The sequence below is a fragment of the Protopterus annectens genome, chromosome 10.part0, assembly GCF_019279795.1.
Source record: "Protopterus annectens isolate FY-2018-M chromosome 10.part0, PAN1.0, whole genome shotgun sequence".
Taxonomy (NCBI): domain Eukaryota; kingdom Metazoa; phylum Chordata; order Ceratodontiformes; family Protopteridae; genus Protopterus; species Protopterus annectens.
The window spans coordinates 1,760,467,007-1,760,489,203 of record NC_056744.1 but is presented as its reverse complement, the minus strand read 5'-3'; positions in this window follow the sequence as shown (position 1 = coordinate 1,760,489,203).

The window sequence follows — 22,197 nt, the reverse complement described above, 5'->3', positions numbered from 1 at the left end:
TCTTCAGTCTGCAGAGGTTTGTGTAAAACAGGTAAACCATGACAATACATATGGTGAGACACATACCCCCTTTCATAGCACGGTAGTACCTTCTAAGAGGTGAACCCCAAGTCAGATTTGAGGATGCACATAGTCTTAAGTGCAGTATCTCACCACTAATGGTGAATGAGGCATTGAATGTCTTAGCATTTCCCCATAGATTCCACAATCCACCTTCTCCAAGTTGCAGCACATTATCAGCATTGTGGTTATAAATGCATATTCCAGCCATCATAAAACATACCTGTATACCAGCTGTTTCATTAGTGATGAGAACTAATGCATACAACTATGTAGTTGTCAGCTGCACGTCTCCTGATGGGAATGTCCAGTAACCCACTCAAAAGCACTTTATCAGATTCATAAAACTCAGACAGGGAGAGAAGAATAAAGCAAAAGTGGCCACCGTATCTCTACTCATATCAGCTAACATTATACTATCAGCATGTTTAGTGAAACATGTATGAGCCTGTCTTTCTTCTTCTTGTCTTTTTTTTTTCATTTATTTCTGTCTCCTTTTTTCTTTTTCAAAAGGTGTTTGCTACTTGTATGTTCAATATAATGCAGGTAAAATGATTCTTTAACAGTCAAACAAAAATGGTCAACAGTGCAAATGGGGTGACTGTGGGATAGATCAGATGGATGATGAAGGAAGACTGCATGTACTGGCACTCTTTGCTTGAAACCAGAGGGAAAATGGATATGATCTGGGTGTACAAGGGCATGAAGGGAATAGCAAGGGACTGGGATTTAGGAAAAATGGTAAAACACAGGACAGGCACAAGTTACAAATATAGCATAATGTTTTCAGGTTAAAATTAAGGAAAGTCTGTCTTAATGAAAGCGTGATGTCTATATGAAAAAGATGTTAAGGTTATTTATTTATTGATTAATTTGGTTAATGTGTTTAAGATAACAAGAGAAGATCAGGGGAAAGGCTTAAGTGACAAGATGGCTGCAGGATGTTAGCTGCAAGTAGAAGGCAGACTAGTTAGACAGTGAATTGCCTGCCAGGATGTGTGTGTGTGTGTCTATGTGTGTGTGTGTGTGTGTGTGTGTGTGTGTGTGTGTGTGTGTGTGTGTGTGTGTGTGTGTGTGTGTGTGTGTGTGTGTGTGTGTGTGTGTGTGTATAAACACACACATATATATATATATATATGTATATATATATATATATATATATATATATAGAGAGAGAGAGAGAGAGCATCTTATCTTTACTGTACACTAAAATACAATTACAGGACGTGATGGAGACCTTGGATGGCTTTCTAACAATACCCCCCACACACACGCACAATATTTCTTGGAGGGTTTTGGATAATAGCTATATATTAACTTTTTTGGATTTGTCTTCCTGATTTAAGACTGTTTGAACTACTGTTATTGTATTCCATCCATGTCCATATCTGTCACTTCAGCCACTTGAATGCGCATGCCTCAGCATGTCCAACTGTGATAAAAATAAATGGTGACAGTAAAGTGTTCCAACTTGTTTTATATAAATGCTCCCTAATTAAACTGACTCCTTTACTTGATCATGACAGCCAAAATTAGCCATTCTCATTCACAGACAGCCATCATACCTAATATATATATATATATATATATATATATATATATATATATATATATAAAACATTTGCCGTTTGAAACAACAAAAAGTAAAATCAAACACAAATATTTAGAAAGGACACAGTATAAACCCAAATGATCAACACACTTGAGTCGACATTTTTACCAAAACCATCACATGATAGCCATATAGGAGCTGATGTAAATCAGACTCCTATATGACATATCACACCCCCAGCTATTAATATAGTCTAACTCCGAGATTGCACTACAGTGGGGATATGGATGAATTTCCAATCCCCACTGTTGACATTGTACACCTTAGATAATTAAATAATTACTGACATAATGTATTTCAAGTTTGTTTCACACAAATACAAAAATTAGCACAAGGAGTTCAATGTATATCATGCAGATGCAAAAACCGACTGTTTAAACTGGCAAAAAAGAGGGTAAGTTACTTTCATGCACAGAGAGACCCTACACTCACCCAGCAAATACTGTCACTTTGCTGTATAGCAGCTCATTTGATTGTTATAAAAATACCTCTCGACCTCTTATCACAAGAATCAGAGATAAAGACAAACCAAGACAAAAATAATGAGTGGCAAACATCCAGAATCTGAGACATATTTCTGTTATATACTTAGGAAATTTTAAGAATAACAGTTTTTACATAAAATGAAGGATATGACATCTGAAATTTAAATGCCTGTCATCACCTAGTAGCTTCAGTCTTCAAATATTTGTCAGACACCAGAAATTTTACAAGGAACAGGCCAAAACTATGATGGATGCAACATAAGGGGCATTCTGGGTAAATGGGGAGAGTTTCAATATTATATCATATAAACAGTATTGAAATAATAAGTATTCCATCTTGTTATATACAAATGCACATTAGTCCTATAAATCCACACTTTAAACTGAGCTCCCAACAAGACAGTAAGTCACTTTCTTATACAGCTGGCCCCTTCCCCTTATTTAGTGACTGAAATACTCAATGATTTCCCAGAAAACCACACATTTTAGGAAACTTAGATCAAATCTATGAGGCAAAGTCAGAGACATCATGTGATATCGGGAACAGTTTCATCTTTGTTTCACACAATCAGTAGAAAGTAAATATTCTGACATGTTTTATATAAATGCATTTTACTCATTAAAAGTCAGACCTAAAAATGAGCAGTTAACAACATGGCAAGTTAAGTATAAGTATAAGTTTAAGTATATCCAAATAGTTTAACAACATGTTTCACTGTATCTAAACTATAACTGCCTAGCTACAAATTATTTAGTAAAACATTGGTCTTTTCATTATTACATTTCATTTTAGATGTTTTTCAAATCATTTAACTGAATTATTTAGTTCTTTAAGCAAATTATCAATATCACTAACCCTTAAAAGAATATCATATGCACATAGTTGTATTTTTGAATGAAATATTTAATTAATGCTGAAACCTTCAGTGCTAGTGTTATTTCTTATATAGTCTGCAAAAGGTTCTATAGCTAATGCAAATGAGGGCAACCTTTTTCATTTCTTGTTTATTTTGAAGCCATGAGATAAAAAAGATCCAGTTTTAATGTAGGTTTTAGAATCTTTATATAAAGTCATTACTAAACAAATACATTATTTAGGAAACTCCTATATTTCTAAAGATGTATATTAATATGTCCATCTAAATGAATCAAATGCCTTTCAAAGTCTAAAATAATATTTGCTAATGTTAAACTGTTTACTTTGGCATAACCATATAATAGAGTCTGTTTACTACAAACTCCATTTGATCTTTATGAATTAAGTAATTAAAAATATTCTTCTTGACCTGTTTGTAGTTATTGAAATGGACTTGAACAGGAATAAGACCAGCAGCAAGTGAATAAATCTGAGATTATAAAGCATTGATCACATTTGTGAAATATGGCTTTGCAAGAAAAAGTGGCTGAGAAAGATTGTGCGTTTGTCAATTTTGTTAAACTTATGGGTAGACTGTAAATCATATACCCCACTTCATGTCATTACTATTTTGTAGGGCATTAAAAGGGAAAAATTAACTGAAAGCAAAACAATATTTGTTCTTAACAGTATTTGTATAAAACATGTAATGATATAAATTGCATATGATATACTAAAACAGATGTGTGTAGTATGTAGTCATGAGTATCTTAGATGTAGGGATGAGGATGAGTCTTTTCAGTGATTGTTGTATGTGATACAGTTATTAAAGTAGACAAGCACTCTTTTTTTTTGTTTTAGTTTTAAGAAATATAACAATGTAAATACAACAATGTAAAAAGAGAAGAAAGGCTGTCCAAAAGCAAGTTTAAGTTAATATGTTGTACTCCTGGGTTACTGGAATGGAGATAATATGTAAAAGTGCACTGATTATATTATATATGGAGCTGAAATGTTTTCTTTTATTTTTGCTTAGCTGAATGTCTAGATTAATGCCCTTGGCTTAATCTAAAAAGTGCTGTCTCTAAGCAAGCAGGCTTGAAAAATAAGACAAAACAATGAATGTAATAAAAATTGTTAATTTCTTGCATATACAATGCTATTAACTTGTTTCTTTTTTCCATAGTTAAAGGTTTATGGGTTAAGAAGTCTGTAGCTGTATGCTGTTGTACATTCTGCTTTTATATTTCCATGGAAATGTGCTATCTGCAGGTGCAAGCAATTCATCTTAAGAGTTATGAGCATTTTTTGTTAAAGAAAATGCAACAATTGAAGGTACATGGGTAAGAAATTTAGTGAAAAACAAAGTCTGAAATAACAATAAGAGATAGCAGTTTCCCTAGCAGTCTTAATATAGCAATGTATTTAATAGAACACTGAATAATTTAGTTTTTTTAGGACAGCCAGTGCAAGTTTTCTTATGGGTAAAAGTGAATGTTTTCTGAAAGCATACAGGCTGTTTTTCACATCTGGTAGGGAAACAGAGGTGAAAAAGAACAGGCAGCAATCAGTGTAAGTGGGAGCATGGCTGTAACATGTGCTTTAGGATGGGTAAACAGTTTTAGGTTACGTAATTCTTGTGGATGCATTGTTGATTGAGGCAATTGTTCCTCTCAGGAGGGTTAAAGTGCATTTTATGAAGATGTATATACTTTTATGTGTTTGTTCTACGTCAATAGGTTATGAGGTGTATTTTAAATGTATTTAATTTTTATGTTCGTGGGGTTTCATTAAAACAAAAAGTCTTGAAATTGTGGCATAGGTTCAAATGGAGACAAAAAGAAACAACTGTGCAAAAGATCAGCCTGCCAAATAGTGTATGGATATAACACAAAAGTTGAAAATACACATCCAGCAAAGTTGTCATGTATAATAGATGGAAATAATAACTTCTTATCATAATGCCTTGCAAGTATAGACAAAAACCAAAGAGTATTGAATTATATTAAGAAATGCAAAGCACAGATAGCAATGCTGTAGGAGGCAGGTTTGGAAAGAAACAAGCATGTGAATTTGTTAAAGAAAGGATTTCAGGACGGCTGTTCAGTAGAATATCAGGGATAAAGGAAAATGTGAGTAATTATATTAATTGCTAAAGAAGCAGCAGCAGTGATAGAAGAGAGAAAAAAGATAATAGTGGTAGATATGTGGTAGTAAAGGACTCAGGCAAGGGTGGAAGATTATGTTGTTTGTATTTATATCCACCAGAAATTGCTATTATGGCACTTAAAACATTTTGGAGAAATAACCTTCTTTCCTCAGGTAATATTATTTACAGGTGGGGAAAGGAACTTGATTTGCAGCAGTGAGGATGTATCTGAGGGACCTAGAAGGGAGAATATAACAAAGGGGGGTAGGTTTCTGAAGAAATGTATGAAAATATTTATATGGAAGATTTGCATTCAGTACCAGGAACTTGGAAAGGATTTATATATTATTCATCAAAGTACAATAATTGGGCTAGACCAGACAGAAATTGTATTTCACAGGAAAGTGTGCATTTAATTGAAAGCTTCAGCACACATCCAGTAACTATTTCACATCATGCACCATAACAACTAAAATAGAAATGCAGGGTAGTGCTGCAAAACTGAGACACTGGTGCTTTCCCACCCACCTGTTAAAAACAGAGGAATTTAAGGAATGGGTAGTAGAAATTTGTCTAGCGTTATTAGGAAAGATAGAAATTTCCTCAGAAGTTATAGTTAGTGAGTGGGATCAAATAAAATTGTAATTTAAAACTAGGTTCAAAATAAATAAAAAAAGGCATATGTTTAAGAGCCAATAGGAATTATTTAGAGGGGCTGACAAAAGATAAAGTATTGCAGAATAAGAGGATTTTCACAGAATGAAAAGAGACGTAATTGCAGAGTGCTAAAGAGAATGTAAGGATTATCCAGATAACATGGAAGAGTTCAGAAAGGTTGCTGTTAAGCAACTGTTTTTCATAATAAGTCCAGAGCACAAAAATGTTAGTACAGTGACTTTGGCAGCAGAATGTATAAAGAGTTGTTGCCAAACCTAGGAGCCCATAGCAAGAAAAACAACCAGAGGTCCTGTAGAGGTATTAGAGATATTTTGAAATTGTATCAAAATTTGTATAATGCAGAGAAATGTAGAAATGAAGAAACAGCACAAATTGAAATATTTATGGTAGATTTAAGTTTGCCAAGATTAGATGTAGAGGAGGCTCAACAATTACCAGTTAATACAGAAGGATATCAGATAAAAAATGGTGTTGTATAATCAATATGTAGGAAAGTCTCCAGTAACAGATGGCATTCCTGTGGAAGTTTGAAAGTTAGAAGGGAAAAAAGTGATACATATCTGGAAGGTTTTGTTTAATAGCATTTTAAAAGGAGGTAGAATACCAACATCTTGGAAGAAAACTCTGGTTGTTGTAATACATAAGAACGATAAAGACCTATCGCACCCAGCTTCACAGAGACTAATTTCAATTTAAAACCATGATTACAAAGTGTGCATGTCAATACTAGCTACAAGAATGGCAAAGGAGTTGCAAAAATTGCTAGATATGTATCAATGTGGTTCTGTGGAGGGGAGGCAAACATTTGACAACATTAACAGAACAACGATGATCCAGAGGGAAAAATGACTACTGTTGTTGTTGAGTCTTGATGCAAAGAAGGCATTCAATAAAGTAAGCTGGGATTTTATGCACTGGAAGCATTTTCATTTCCTGATACAATAACAATGTTAGGTAGAAGGATATATGAGGGATTGGAGGCAAGAATTAAAGTGGCAGGGTTCCTCAGTGATATGTTCTCTATAAACAGAGGAACATGGCAGGGGTGTCCTCTTTCTCCTTTGTTATTTGCTTTATATTTAGAGCCATTGCAAAGAAAATAATGGAATCAGAAATTCAAGGATATAATTGGGACTGTCATCAAGAAAAGTTTATTTTATTTGCAAACAATATAATTTTGTAACTGATAAATCCAGAAAAGGACATTTCAGTGTTGTGGAACATTTTGAGACAGTTTCAAGTCTTTTTGGGATACAAAATTAATGAAGATAAAATGAAGACTGTAGTCGTAAAGCATGTATCCTCACGTGAACCAGTTCAGCAATACCCATATTTATGGGGACACGAAAAGATGAAGTATTTAGGAGTATGGATTAAAAAGGCTTCTGTTATGGCAGCTAAGGAAGTGTTGGAAGAGATTAAACAAAGCATAATATGAAAACTGTGAAACTGGAATCTCTTGTATATGGATATGGATAGTAAGATACAAGCAGTGAAAATGTTTTTAGTCTCTTTAGTTTTATATACAAATCAGACATATTTTTGTCAACCAGTGGAGATGTTGTAGACAATAAGTAATATAGATTTGAAGAATTTATCTGGGAGGAGAACAGAGCTATAGTTAAGTGGGATAAGTTGATCCTTCCAATAGAGCAAGATGATACATAATACAAGCAGAAAGTTATAATTCAAAGTGGAATAGATGATGATGAAGTGGGGGGGGATCAAGAAATAAGGAGAGAGTGGCATTTGGAAACAGATTCTTAAGGAGAATAATAGCAGCCATACAACATATTAGAAGAATAAAGAAGAAATAGATACATTTTGGAGACGTATTTATGAAGATCCTGTGGAACATAACAAAATGTTAAATGGATACAAGAAGTAAAAGAAAGAATAAGAAGTTCAAAGGTACAGGATATGAAATGGCATAACGTAACAGCCAGAGAGATAGAAACAAAGTTAAGAAAAGCCTCTAATTGGAAAACTCCAGGCCCAGATACAGTACCTAACTTCTGGCTAAAAGTATTAACATCTTTGCCCGAAGATTTAGCCATGAGTAAGAACTATTTATATGCGCACCCTAGACAGACATCAACCTGGCTAACAACAGGAAAAACAATGCTCCTACTTAAGAGTGAACCTGCAGGCTACCCTAAAAACTATAGACTAATAGCTTGCTTTCTGACATCATATAAACTATACAAGGGAATTGACATTGACAGAGTTTATAGTCATTTAGAAGAAAACTCAATTATGGCAGTAGAACAAAAGGGCAATAAAAGAAAGTCATATGAAACAAAGGATCATTTGTTTTTAAATAAAGTCATAGTGTAGAACTGTAAAAAGGGGAAGAATCTAAATATGGCATGGATTGACTAAAAAAAAAGCATTTGACAGTATCCCACATTCATAGATAAAAGAGTATTTAAAATGTGTAAGATACACCCTATACTGATAAATTATATCACAGCAACCATGAAACAGAGGCAAACAACTTTGCAGTTAAGCCATTATAAAGGAAAAAAAATATTATTCCAGGGATAAAAATCCAAAGGGGATATTCCAGGGTGAATCTCTGTCAACATTGATCTTTTGTCTTGCCCTTAACCCATTAAGCTGTCTGCTTAACAAATTAGGTCATGGCTATAATTTGGCTCCCAGAAAGCAACAAAGTATAAAGACTTCTCATCTTCTCTTTGATGATGATTTAAAACTTCATAGCTCATCAGATGAAGAACTGAAAGCACAACTGAAAGTTGTCAAAACTTTTTCAGATGATATAAGAATGTCATTTGATCTTGATAAATGTGCAAAAGAAACCTTTAAAGCAGGAAAACTGAAACATCAGTTTGGGACAAGAATGTGATAAAAGAACTTGAGCAAGAGGGATTGTGTAAATATTTGGAAACTGATGAAGGATCAACAATAAAACATGAACAAATGTGAATAAAACTTAGAAAGGAATATATTAGAAGACTTAAATTAATCCTGAAAACAGCATTGACATCTAGGAACAAAATTCAAGCTATAAACCAATTTGCTCTCCTGTCCTAACTTACAGTTGTAGAGTGATTGACTAGTCCCAAAAAGTGTTGGATAGATTAGACAGAAAAACAAGAACGATGCTTCATGCTCATCAAATGATTTATAAAACCAGTGCATGCCAAGATTATATATTTCCCATTCCAAAGGAGGTATGGGCCTCCTTGAAATTGCTTACATGTACAGATCTGCAACCATTAGACTCCACACATATCTGATGACCTCACAAGACCCAAATATAGTGAAAGTTTTGAAATATGAGGAGAATAAATCTAAGATGACTTCCCTTCTTAGTCTAGCAGAAGCATACCAGTGTCAAGAGGGAATGGAATTCAAACCAGAAGTAGATAAAAGTCAGGCAGCAGCTGAATATGCCAAAAACAAAAGAAATACTATAAGGTGAAGGACCAGTTGAGAAGGCAAGAAGTGTGGAAAATGCAAAAAATATAGTTGCAAGTATAGAAAACTCCTGGAAGAACCTCATGTTGATCAGGATCGAACACAGGAATGGTTAAGGAGAGGCAAATTCAAACCAAAAGATGAAAGGTTAATATAGATGAAAAAAAGTGGGTTACATACACATTGGTTTACAAAGTCCATTGAAGATGTAGGAGAAACAGACAAATGTAGGTTCTGCAACAGTTGTATACCTTGTTCCTGGTTGTGATATACTAATGACAGAAGGATTGTATACTGAAAGGCATAATAATATGGCAAGACGTTTGCACTGGAAATGGTGTCAGCATTATAATACTGAATTAGCTGAAAAACACTGGAAACATGAGCCACAAAGCATCATAGAAAATGATGAAGCCTATATCACATGGGATCACCCATTACCAGCAGTTCAAAAGATAGATGCGAGAAAACCAGATATAGTGGTCCATAAAAAGAAGACAAAAGTAGCACTGATCATTGAAATCACTACACCCAGTGACTACAGTGTCTTGCATACAGAGAGACACAAAGTCATAAAATATCAGGATTTGCAGGCAAGAAAAGATACCTAGACAGTTCCAATAGTAGTAGGAACAACGGGTCTTATAAAAAAGGATCTACAATTGTATTTTGATATGTTAACAATACATGTAACTCAGTACAAATTGCAGAAGGAGTCATTACTGGCCACATTGCAGGTGCTGTGAAGAGTACTTCTGGCTGACATCAAAGATTGAAACAATACTAATTTCATGAACTTTAATCATGCTTTGACTTAGGAATGGGGTCCATTCCTGTCATAGTATTAGAAACCCACAAGATATGCAGAAATTAGATGTAAGAATATTATATTCATAATGTAACAAAAAGTATTCTAAGAACTACACCAACACAAAAATGGAAAAATTAGCTTTTCCCGATAGAGTTGACTGCAAGTAGGGGTAAAGAAAATAGACAGGAGTGAGTTGGAATTTACTGGAAAAAAACTGGCAATGCAACCAAAGTATTAGGAGCAAATAACAAGAGGGGGAAAGGTAATAGAATGGAATGTCAAGAAGATATTTGGACAGAGGCCAGTGACTGCCTTCCTTACCAAGAATTGATATTAGAATATAGGCAAAGAGAAAGGGAGAGGGGAATTCTAAGTGAAAGACCTGCTCTGGTTGAGCTTTTGGTTGAATCTAGAATGGAAGCTGCTGTTAAAAATGTCTAATTAGTAAGTTGGGAAAAATTGGGAAGACAGATTAGATAAGCAGTATACAGGGGAACAATGGGAGGACATATTTATGGCTCCCAAGTATCCAACAAAGTCTAGGTTCAAGAATTTTGCTTGGAAGTGTTTGCATAGGTATTTTTATGCCCCAAGCAGACTCCAAAGAATTTCTTCTCAGGTAGATGACAAATGTTGGAGGTGTGATGGGGAAGAAAGAGATAACTGGAAATTAAAGTATAAACCAACTGTATTTGAAATATGAAATATTGTAACACAGATAAAATAACTGGAAGTGGAGCCTTTTAAAAAAGGAAGGTATAAATTATAAAGAAATAAATGCTAATCATGGGAAAAATAAATGTGGAATAATGCTCAGGATGAGGAGTGAGGTTTAAGGGAAGGCAGGAATTGAGGAGAGGGCTGATTCAACCCATCTAAGTTATGAAATGCTGGTAGAAGGCTTGCTGTATGTATATCTGACTGGCCTGAGGGCTTAACTGTGTAAAATTCTTTCATCCTGCTGGTATAAAAGGCTTACATTTTTGTGACACAATGCTCGTTTATTCAGAGCTTCCTTGCACCTGGCTTGGACAATTGGGACTACAAGACCATGGGTTCATCTAAAACTATCTGTGATACTACAACATTGCTAAAAGTTGTTCTTTTTTTGTTTTTGCACTTGCTCTAACTGTCAGTGCTATTTAACAGTTCTGCTGTGCTACATTTATTGATTTGGTTGAATTTATCACTGTTTTTCAGCCTGCACTTTCTAAAGAAATGCCATGTTTTTTAGTGTACTGCTGTTAGATCATTTTAACAGTATCCAATATTTCCCAAACTTCTATGACACTGCAAAGGCTGTTCAGAGTTTGCCAAAGTTCTCCTGACTTTGCCAAAATATTTCTAAGTTTTGCAAACTTTTTCTGTGTCTGTAGAAGTTCTACATTTGCACACATTTTTCTGTATTTGGAAACTTTTCTCAGGTTTTGTGAATTTATTTCCAAGGATTCATGATACTGCATGAAGTCTGCCTTTTCTTGTAAAGCATTTGTTACTGCACTTGAGCTCAAAACCAGTTTATGTAACTTTAAAAGGGTTTATTTCTACAGTCTGTTGAGAGAGAAGGCTGAATCAATCCACCAAGTTGGGAACTGTTGGTGGAAGAGATTTTTCATCCTGCTGATATAAGAGCCTTGTGTTTGTGCATGGCACAAATGTGGTTATCCATGCATTGTATATTAAGCAAACCCCTCCAGTTCAAAATCCTCTATAGGAAATGCTCTCCCACTGTTCACAGCTGCTTGAAGAGCTGCCAGTTTGTGCAGATGGCAGCACCACTGCAGGTCATTTAATAGTATACTATTAAACACTCTCACGTAGACCTTTAAGTGACTCTCCATTACTCCTCCCCATCTACTAAGGATATGGTATAATGGATAGGCACTTCCCTGTCATCTCTGTTTCTGGCCTGGTGGATATGAGCATCCTGAGGCAGTGTAGTAATTGCCTCATGTTCACTGACAAACATTTAATTTTAGAATGTACAAACACAGTCTGTGACAGATGTAGATACATAATGTCACTGGAGGCAAAGCTCTCACATACACATACGAAAAATATAAACCATATTGTCAACATTACAACCAAAACATTCACTACCAACACTAAGGAACAAACACATAGACCAACATATGCAGAGGTACTCACTTGTAATCTACTTCCAAAACCTTCTAAAAGCATCTCTCATAGGCCCTGCCCACACTCAAAAAAGACAATGCCTCACACAACACTTCAAAATATTTCAAAACTTTACTAAAAGCACACCTAAAAACATGCTGGCTATGCCCTTGCAACTCCCACTCTAATATCACCCTCCCCATCCAACCACTACCTTTCTTTCCACTCCACTAACTACCTTGATTATAGCAAGCTCAGATGCTCATAAGCCAGTACTTATTATACAGCAGGAACTTCTTCTTGTAACATTTGTTAATGTCTGTTATGTACTTCACAGATAAGGATTCTAGTTGTCTACTGATGTACTATGTTCTTCATCTGTAAATATGTTGTAAGTAATTGCTATATAAATTGTTAATCGCTATGTAATCCAATGTAACTACTGTCTGTTTATTTTAACTGTGGAGCTTTTTTCCCCGGGCCTCCGCTGAAAATGGACCTACGTCCAGTCGGACACTCCCAGTCAACAAATATAAATAAATAAATAAATAAAATAAATAAATAAATAAAACACATAGCTCTGAAAACCATAATATCCCTGCTTCCAAGCCCATAAGGCAACACACCACACAGCCAAACATTCTAGTTATTGGGAATTACATTGTAAAACATACTGATGCCCCCCCCCCTTACCAGGCTAAACAAGGAGAAGATCACAGTGGCCTGTCTGGAACCATCATCCATCAGACCAAGCATATGCTTAGGTCTTAAACTAGAAGTACTGGTATGACATGGTCATAGTCCATGTGGCCATAAATGACCTAAGATGTACCTTACTGGACTACATGAAGAGACATAATGGACCTCTCTGAATATGTGTCCCAGGCAGGTATTAATCAAGCTATGAGTGGCATCCTACCTTCACCAGTGATGATGCCACAGTACTAGCAAAAAATTATTGACTTCAACAATTTGGCTTAGTTTCTGGTGTCACAACAAGAGGATCCAAAATCTGTCAGCATGGGGAGACATGACTAACAAACTATGATGCTTTACTAGAGATGGTTTGCAATTGTCACTACTTGGCTTCTAGATACTGGCAAAAACTTTATCTATCCCATTGCCTTTTTTAGGCCATGCCAATTTGTTAAACCCTCCAACATAACAAAAAATCATTTACAACTACCTAAAGGCACTGCTGCTCCATGCTAGGTCTTTAAATAAAAATTGCACTCCCTGGAGGTGCTCTTCTTCCTGGAGAATGTAGACATATGTGCAGTCATGGAAACATGGTTCAGAACCATGGAAAGCACCCTGGCTATCAAAAGCTACAATGCCTTTCATACATTTTGATCCCCCTCAGCTCAAGATAAGGTGTTTAAGTGTTCATAAAGGACAAGTCACTACTATACTGGCCCAACAACATGACTTGCTTGTGCTGCTCCCTACCCAACTAACCATAGGTGCAACCACCTATCAAATCATTGCTAGCTACAGATTCCCTAACGAGTCTGGAAAACCACACCTCCTAGCTGCTCCCTACCCAACTAACCATAGGTGCAACCACCTATCAAATCATTGCTAGCTACAGATTCCCTAACGAGTCTGGAAAACCACACCTCCTAGCTGCTCCCTACCCAACTAACCATAGGTGCAACCACCTATCAAATCATTGCTAGCTACAGATTCCCTAACGAGTCTGGAAAACCACACCTCCTAGCTGCTCCCTACCCAACTAACCATAGGTGCAACCACCAATCAAATCATTGCTAGCTACAGATTCCCTAACGAGTCTGGAAAACCACACCTCCTAGCTGCTCCCTACCCAACTAACCATAGGTGCAACCACCTATCAAATCATTGCTAGCTACAGATTCCCTAACGAGTCTGGAAAACCACACCTCCTAGCTGCTCCCTACCCAACTAACCATAGGTGCAACCACCTATCAAATCATTGCTAGCTACAGATTCCCTAACGAGTCTGGAAAACCACACCTCCTAGCTGCTCCCTACCCAACTAACCATAGGTGCAACCACCTATCAAATCATTGCTAGCTACAGATTCCCTAACGAGTCTGGAAAACCACACCTCCTAGCTGCTCCCTACCCAACTAACCATAGGTGCAACCACCTATCAAATCATTGCTAGCTACAGATTCCCTAACGAGTCTGGAAAACCACACCTCCTAGCTAAACCTAATGGAATCTCTTGATATTCATCTTAACACCATACTTATGGGTGACTTCGACTACCCCTCCATAAACTGGGAGACTTATACAACCCATAAGTCACTTGTTCAGAGGTTTTTTGACTTCGTCAATGCAAACACCCTGGAGCAACTAGTTAGCTCCCCAACTAGAGGTACAGATATCCGAGACCTAGTACTCAAAAACATGGGGGCTGCTGCTCCCTCCCATATATTAACTCCTCCCTGGTAAGATCTGACCACTAAATGATATCCTTTAGTATTAAAACTAGCCTAGAACCTCCATCAAACTCAGACCTGTTAAGAACTTTACTAAGGCCATTTACCTCAAACTAAATGACAGCTTATTAAACTTCCAAGCCCATCTGAACCTAGATGACACTGAGGCCTACTCTAAGCTGTACAAAAAAGCTCTATACAACCACATTCATAGCTGCATAGATGAATCAAACCTATGATTACTGGCAAAAATAAACCACTCTGGTGGACCTCTAACATAAATAGGCTATTCAGCAAAATGAAAAAAAAAATCTTCCCCAAAACCAAGAAGAAACAAACAAAACAGTGCAAAAAGACACGCATCTGTCTAAACAAATAAATCAGATAGATAGTCAAAAATGCCAAAGCAAACTATGAGGCAAAGAGTGCCTCCCACCTCAGGGAAAATGCTCAGAAATGTGCAGAGTTAATCTTGAACGGCAACACTAACACCCAGCATGAAACTATAGCAAACTTGCTCGCCAACAAATTCAATTCAAACTTTTCTCCCCATCATCTCCTACTACACCCAAAGAAATACCCACAACCATTCCCCTACTGGTCATTACAAGGGAACAGATCCTTACAGTGCTCACTAAAGCCAAAAACACAGTCTCCATGTGTCCTGGCAGCATTCCAGGATATGTCTTATATAGCTTAAAACAGAATCTATCAGTGACACTAGAAACCATCTTTAACCACAGCCTCTAGACGGACTTTCCCCAGAGGAATGGAGGACTGCAATACTTATCCCTTTGCACAAGGGGGGCCCATAACTTACCCAGGGAACTATAGACACATAAGTTTGACCAGTCTTATTTGCAAGGCTATGGAGAGAATTATCATGGACCTAATCAATAATAACATAGGAACACTCCAAACACTTGACCAGACCCAGTTTGGCTTTGTCAAAGGAAGGTCTTGCCTGCTCAGTCTGGTATTCTTCTTCAAGAAAGTCACCAGGGCCATGAATGAGGGTTAAATGGTACAAACTGCTTATCTAGACCTGGTCAAAACTTTTGACACAATCTCTCACTCAGGGATCATAGATAAACTTATTGAGTTAGTTATAAATCACTACATCATCGGATGGATAACAAACTGACTCACTGACAGGACACATATCATGTCTGGATAGGTGAATCCAGCTCTGATAAGAAACCTGTTACTAGTGGTGTCCCACAGGGTTCAATGTTGGGATCTCTGCTGTTGGTATACACTTCTCTGAAATGAAAGCCAATGCTGGGTGGGGGGGGGGGTGCATAGCTCTCAACCTTCCATCACCAAAATGAGGAACACTCGCCTTCATAAATGTGGAACAAATGGGCAAAATGTGGAACACATACTAATGGCTTACTAACAACTTCAACTAGGAAGGTCATAGTTTTACTTATAAAGAAGATAATTTAATTAATTAATATGATTAATTTCAGTTTACCATGGATTTCACTTAAAAAAATTCCTAACACTGAATATGCGACAGACTCTTTCAATGTGGGACTTTGAGGAATTTCGAGGTACATGAACTTTTTAAAATCCCAAATGAGGTACATTCCTCGTAATAAAGTACACTTGAGAGGTGGGGGGGTTTGGCTCACCAAGTTTGCTGACAACTGTAAGCTGGGAACAATCACTGAATCCCTAAATGATGTTGACATCCTACAAACAAGCCTAAAATGAGAAATGACTGGTTCCAAACCTATGGTCTGAGACTATGTGTTAAAAAATGCAGGATCATAACCTTTGGTGATTCAGATTTCCCTGCAAATTATAATATTGATAGCACACCCTTTAAAGTAGACCCAGTGGTGAGGAGCCTAGGAACACAAATAGATTATAACCTAATCTTTGACCACCAGGTAGCTGGGGTAGTGAGAAGTTCCTTCTGTGTAGCTCAACTTATAAGTAAAGGCATGGCATCAAGATCAAAGGAAATCATAGTGCAATTGTACTCGGCCCTCATCAGGCCCATAATCAACTGTAATTCGCCCTTCTGTCTGTACCTTACCAGGGACTTACACCAACTGTATCAGCCACAGAGGCTTCTCACTAAAAAATTACAAAGTGTAGGACATATGTCTTATGCAGACTGATTAAAGGCCCTGTCTCTTTACTACATCTCATATCTTTTATTGCAAAGTGACTTATGCCTGATCTGCAAGGCAGTCTCTGATCCATCACTGATGAAAATGTTACATATTGCAAGAAAAGTATACAAGGGTTACATGCTCCATGGACCTGAACCTTATGTGTGACTCCAACAGAACTTGCTGGAGAGACCGACTTGTATCCCAAAAGCTACTTCATCTATAGAATACATTTCCCATTTTCATAAAACAAAGCCCATCCCTCATTCTCTTCAAAAAAAAATTTGATAAATGGATGGGGAACCGTAAATTCACTCCCAGGGTACTGCCCATGACCCTTCTGGACAGATGCAGTCTGTAAAATAATTCAGGTCTCCAAAACCCAAAGACGCACTACCCTAATACTACCCCTTCTCACACTACCCCTTCTCACATCTAGGGAATTAAGATATAATATTGTCACATCCTGGGAATTATTGGCTAGACTTGTACAGGTTCTTGTGCCATTAGCCTATCACCTATGAAGCTATGAGCAATTTTTATATAATGCTGCACTGATGACATCTATAAAAAAGAACTTATGTGATGTATAATGCATGTAACTGGAAATGTTAATACGGTTTGTTTTCTCTTATTTTAATGTATGTTTGCCTATATCTTAAGTGATAATTAAAAACATGCTAATAAAATGGGAAAAATATTTTGAATAACTATGTATTAGTTTACTTGATATAAGTTATCCGTTTCTGAAAGTGTCTTGCTACTTGCAGTACATATTGTACCCTTGATCACAATTTATCCTACTAATATTCTTTCCTGGTTACCAAAGGACAATTAAATCAAAAAATAAATAAATAAATTATACTGAATAAAGACAAATTCAAGCCTATACAACAGAAAAAAGCAACAAATAATATTGCAAGGGGTTCCCATAATACATACAAATACACACTCACAGACACACACACACACACACACACACACACACACACGCACGCACACGCAAGCACACACGTGCACGCATGCATACAGACACACACACACAAACAGGTTTTCATTCCATCTGCTAAAATGCTGTCAGTACAGAGCAACATCTGTAGCTTTAATACTGCAGTCATATAAATTTCAGTATGTAAAACATTATATACTGTATACAGTGACAGCCTACATTCTGAATGAAAGTTCCTACAAGTATTTAATTTCAGCTAAAATAAATGCAAAAGTAGTGCAACACTTACAAAAAGGCAGATTTATTTACAGAGAGAGACAGAAAAATCAAATAAATACAAGACCCGCTAGCAAACTCTCTAATAAGCAAGATAGCAATCAGCTGAAATGATGCCTCCTCTGTAATGCATGGTTATCATTGTTACCATCTGCTTTCAGTTCAGTTCAGTGGTGTGTGCTTTCAAATCAACATACATAGACAAAAATGCATACAATGAGTCAAAACCGCCTCAAATATAACTCAAGTAAAGTTGTTTATTTGCATACGTTTTTCTTTTGTGCACTTAAACAGGGATGTAGTCAGGTATTTACAAATTGTACACAATGGGCTGTATCGGTGCACTGAATCACCCTGTTTAAAACCTTACTGCACCCATCTTCATAAAATGTATAGGATATGAGTTTTCCACTGCATTATCTCACTGGCCACATCACAACCACACTACGACCAGTGTTCAACACTAAGCCGCTGTGCTACATTGTGACAACTAGTTCAGCAGGCACAGTCACACAAATAACGTACAACCCAAACAGGCATGTGTGCTACAACATGGGAGGTGGCCCACACAGTAACATTCTCGCTCTGCATTCAGGAAAGCTATGCTTGCAGTGCTGAATCAGTCATCTCTAGCCGTGTATTAGTATGACTGGAGACTACTGAAAATGGTGCAGTCTGTGACCTGTTCACCTTACCAACCAATAGCAGTGCTTTCCCAGCAATCTCTAGTCAAGTATCATTTCACCAGAGACTGGCAGGAATTGTAGTGTTATAGAGCTTCTGAGGTAGATTTTCCCTTTTCAGGCAGGAAGCCAGGTAAAACTGCCCACAGGAGGATATAACTCATAGGTTCATAGGTTCATAGGTAGGTACTAGGTTATCTGCCCAAGGGCATTTATAAGCCTAGCCAGAGTGTTTTGGCTTTCGATGCCCCATTGATTAATTAACTGATCCTCTGTCAAGCAGAGCAAATGAAGTGACCCCAGGTGTGTATTTTCTGTTACCCATCCACTCGTCAAGGTTTCTCTTGAAGAGTGTTAGTGAGGGGCTCTGCCTGATGTAATTTGGAATTTGTTCCAAAGCATGGGGAGTCTCTGTGACAGTAATCTATCCCTCCAGCATGTTCTATTTATTGTTGTGGTGAGGTTTAGCTCACTAGAGCGAGTGGCTCGCAGTGACTTGGATTTATTTAGGTGGAGCATGTCCATCAATTCTGAGTTGGACATGGCTTTGTAAGTCAGGCAGAGATCACCTCTGAGTAAGCGATATGTCACTGAGTACAGCTGGAGTTTTTTCAGTCGGGCTGCATAGGACATATGTTTGAGGCCAGTAATCCTCTTGGGGAGGTACCTTGGTGGTCTTTCCAGCTGTTGGAAGTGTCTTGTGAGGTACATCCCAAATGGGGCATTGTACTCTATGATGGGTCTAATGAGTGACGACTAGAAGGGCACTATAACCTCTTTATTTCTAGATGCGAACCCTTTAGTAATTAGATGGGCCACATAGAAGGATTTCCTAACTACTTTGGCAATATGATTGTCAAAGGAGAGATTACTATCTACCTGGGTCCCCAGATCTCTTATTACCTCTTCTGTATTAAGGGGACTGCCACCTATGTGGTAATTTGTGGGTGTTTTGTTTTTCCCAAATGGAATGACTATGCATTTTTTGGCATTTAGCTTGAGGCCATGACTTTGACACCAGGTGTCTGTCTCAGTAAGGCCCTTTTGGAGGATGTCCGTGTCAGCCGGAGAGTCAATTATAGCTCCCAGTTTGCAGTCATCAGTGAACTTGGTTAGCCATAGTCCTCCTGTATTTTCCTGTACTTCTGAGAAGTATATGCTGAACAGTAGGGGTCCCAGGACCATGCCTTGTGGGACACCACCTGTGACTGGTTTACAGTCGGACCTGGAGCCCACTATTCTTACCCTGTGAGTTCTGTCTGTAAGCCAGTTGGCAACTCATCTCGTGACATAGGGGGTTATGTTCAGGCTGGTAAGTTTTTCTGTAATACCCGAGTGGGGAATGGTGTTGAAAGCCTTGGCAAGGTCAAGGTAGTCTCTGTGAACCACCTTTCCCTCATCTAAGGCCTTGGTGACTGTCTCGAAGAAGTCAACCAGGTTTAATAGGCATGATCTGCCCTTAAAGCCAAACTGGGTCGGGTCAAGTGTTTGGAGGTTCCCAATGTCTTTGTTAATGAGTTCCATGATGATGCACTCCATAGCCTTCCAGACCAGGCTAGTCAGGCTTATGGAGAGATAGTTACTAGGGTCAGTTGTGGCCCCTCCTTTGTGGAGAGGAATAACCTTTGCTGTGCGCCATTCTATGGGCACATAGCCTGTGGAGAGGCTGAGGTTGAACAGCGGTTTTAGGTGGGGGGTTTGTTTGTTCTGTAGCCTGGAACACCATCTGGTCCCACTGACGCTGTGTTTTTGGCTTTTGAAAGGGCTGCTTTCACCTGTGCGCCTGTGATTTTTGGGACACTAAACTTTTCCGGTATTGTTGTGGGCCCTTTTGGAGACGAGAGGGGGGTGAAGTTTGCACTGAATCTATCTGCCAGGATGTTGGCAATATCAGTAGGTTCAGTATATTTTGTGCTATTTTGCACTATTTCAGTGCATATCTGTGAGTTGCCACTTAGATTCCTAACATAGCTAAAGAAGGCTTTGTGGTTATCTTTTGAATCCTTGGCTATGTTTCTTTCAAAGTTAGCCCTGGATAATTTCATGAGAGACCTTAGTTTCCTACTGATACTGATCAGGGATTTCTTTCCTTCTTGGGATTTGCTTTTTTTCTGAACTAGTTTCCTCCTTCTATTGTATAGCCTGTTTAGTGCAGGGGTTCACCAAACTGGTTTCCTTCGCTTAGAGGAGTGAGTCTTGATTTTGCTAGGGATAGCACGATCCATGCATCATTGTAGGTGCTCATAGAGTGCATTTGTAAAGGTTTCTGCATATTGGGCAGCATTATCCTTTAGCGTGGGGGCTGTGAAACTTACCACCTCCGTCTTAAGTAAGGTGAAGTTTGCTTTAGAAAAGTTTTTTACTGTGGTTTCCTTAGTTGGGGATGGTAGAGGGGTGTGAACATCAGGACTGATTAGTTTATGGTCTGATCTAACGAGTGACGGGTTGACCTCTGGTGTTGAACACCTGTCGCCCATGTTGGTGATGACCAGGTTCAATATGTTTTCACCTCTGGTAGGAGAGTTTACCAGCTGATCCAGGGCGTTTGAGTTGATGAATTCCAGGAAGCACTGGGCCTAGGAATTTGTACTTGAATAGTTTTCCCAGTGAATGGTAGGGTAATTGAAATCGCCCAATGTCAGGGTGTTCGGTAGGACCTTCATGTTTTCCAGTGTCTCCAGAAAGGTGGAGTGGTGGTCCTGTGTCATGGAGGGTGATCTGTAGCAGGCCACAATTTGCATTGCAGATTTGCCCAGTTAGTTGCACATGGATGATCTCAGAGGCATCATGCTGCGCCACTAACCTGGTGGTGTAGGTATCCTTGATGAATATGGATACACCCCCTCCTTTTGTGTTTCTGTCCATGTTCTGTGGCCGAAACATGTGGTATGAGTTGTAGCCCGGTAGTGCTAGGGTGCTCTCTGGAGCCTTGAACCAGGTTTCAGTTACTGCACAGATGTTGACGTTCTCCATACTGAGGAGTGCTACGAGTGTGTGCATTTTGAGATTTAAACTACTGGCGTTGAGTAGCATAACCCTCAGTTTTTTGATAATTGTGCTATTTACGGAGGTGGGTTTGACTTTTGAGCCTTGCACTATGGGGGCAGCAAGAGTCTTGGCCAGTATTTGGAAGCCTAGGGGTGACAGGTGCAAGCCATCACTTGCAAAGCAATGCGACTTGTTGAGCATGTTGTCCCAGGCTGACAGACACTTGATCCCCTTTGAATGACACCAGAAGCTTAGCCAATTGTTGAAATTGATCATTTTTTCTTTATACTGAGGTATCATTCTTGGTGAGGGCAGGATGCTACTCAGGGTCAGGGTCATACCAGCCTGGGCTGCATGATCAGAGAGCTCTTCAATGTTTCTTTTCATGTAGTCCAGGGAAGTATGTCTCAGGTCATTCAAACCAACATGAACAATGACAGAGTCATATTTGTACTTGTTCTGGAGTGACCTGAGTGCTTGTGTTATGTGGTGTATTCTGGCTTCCGACAGGCAGCTAATAGTAACCTTCTGCTTGT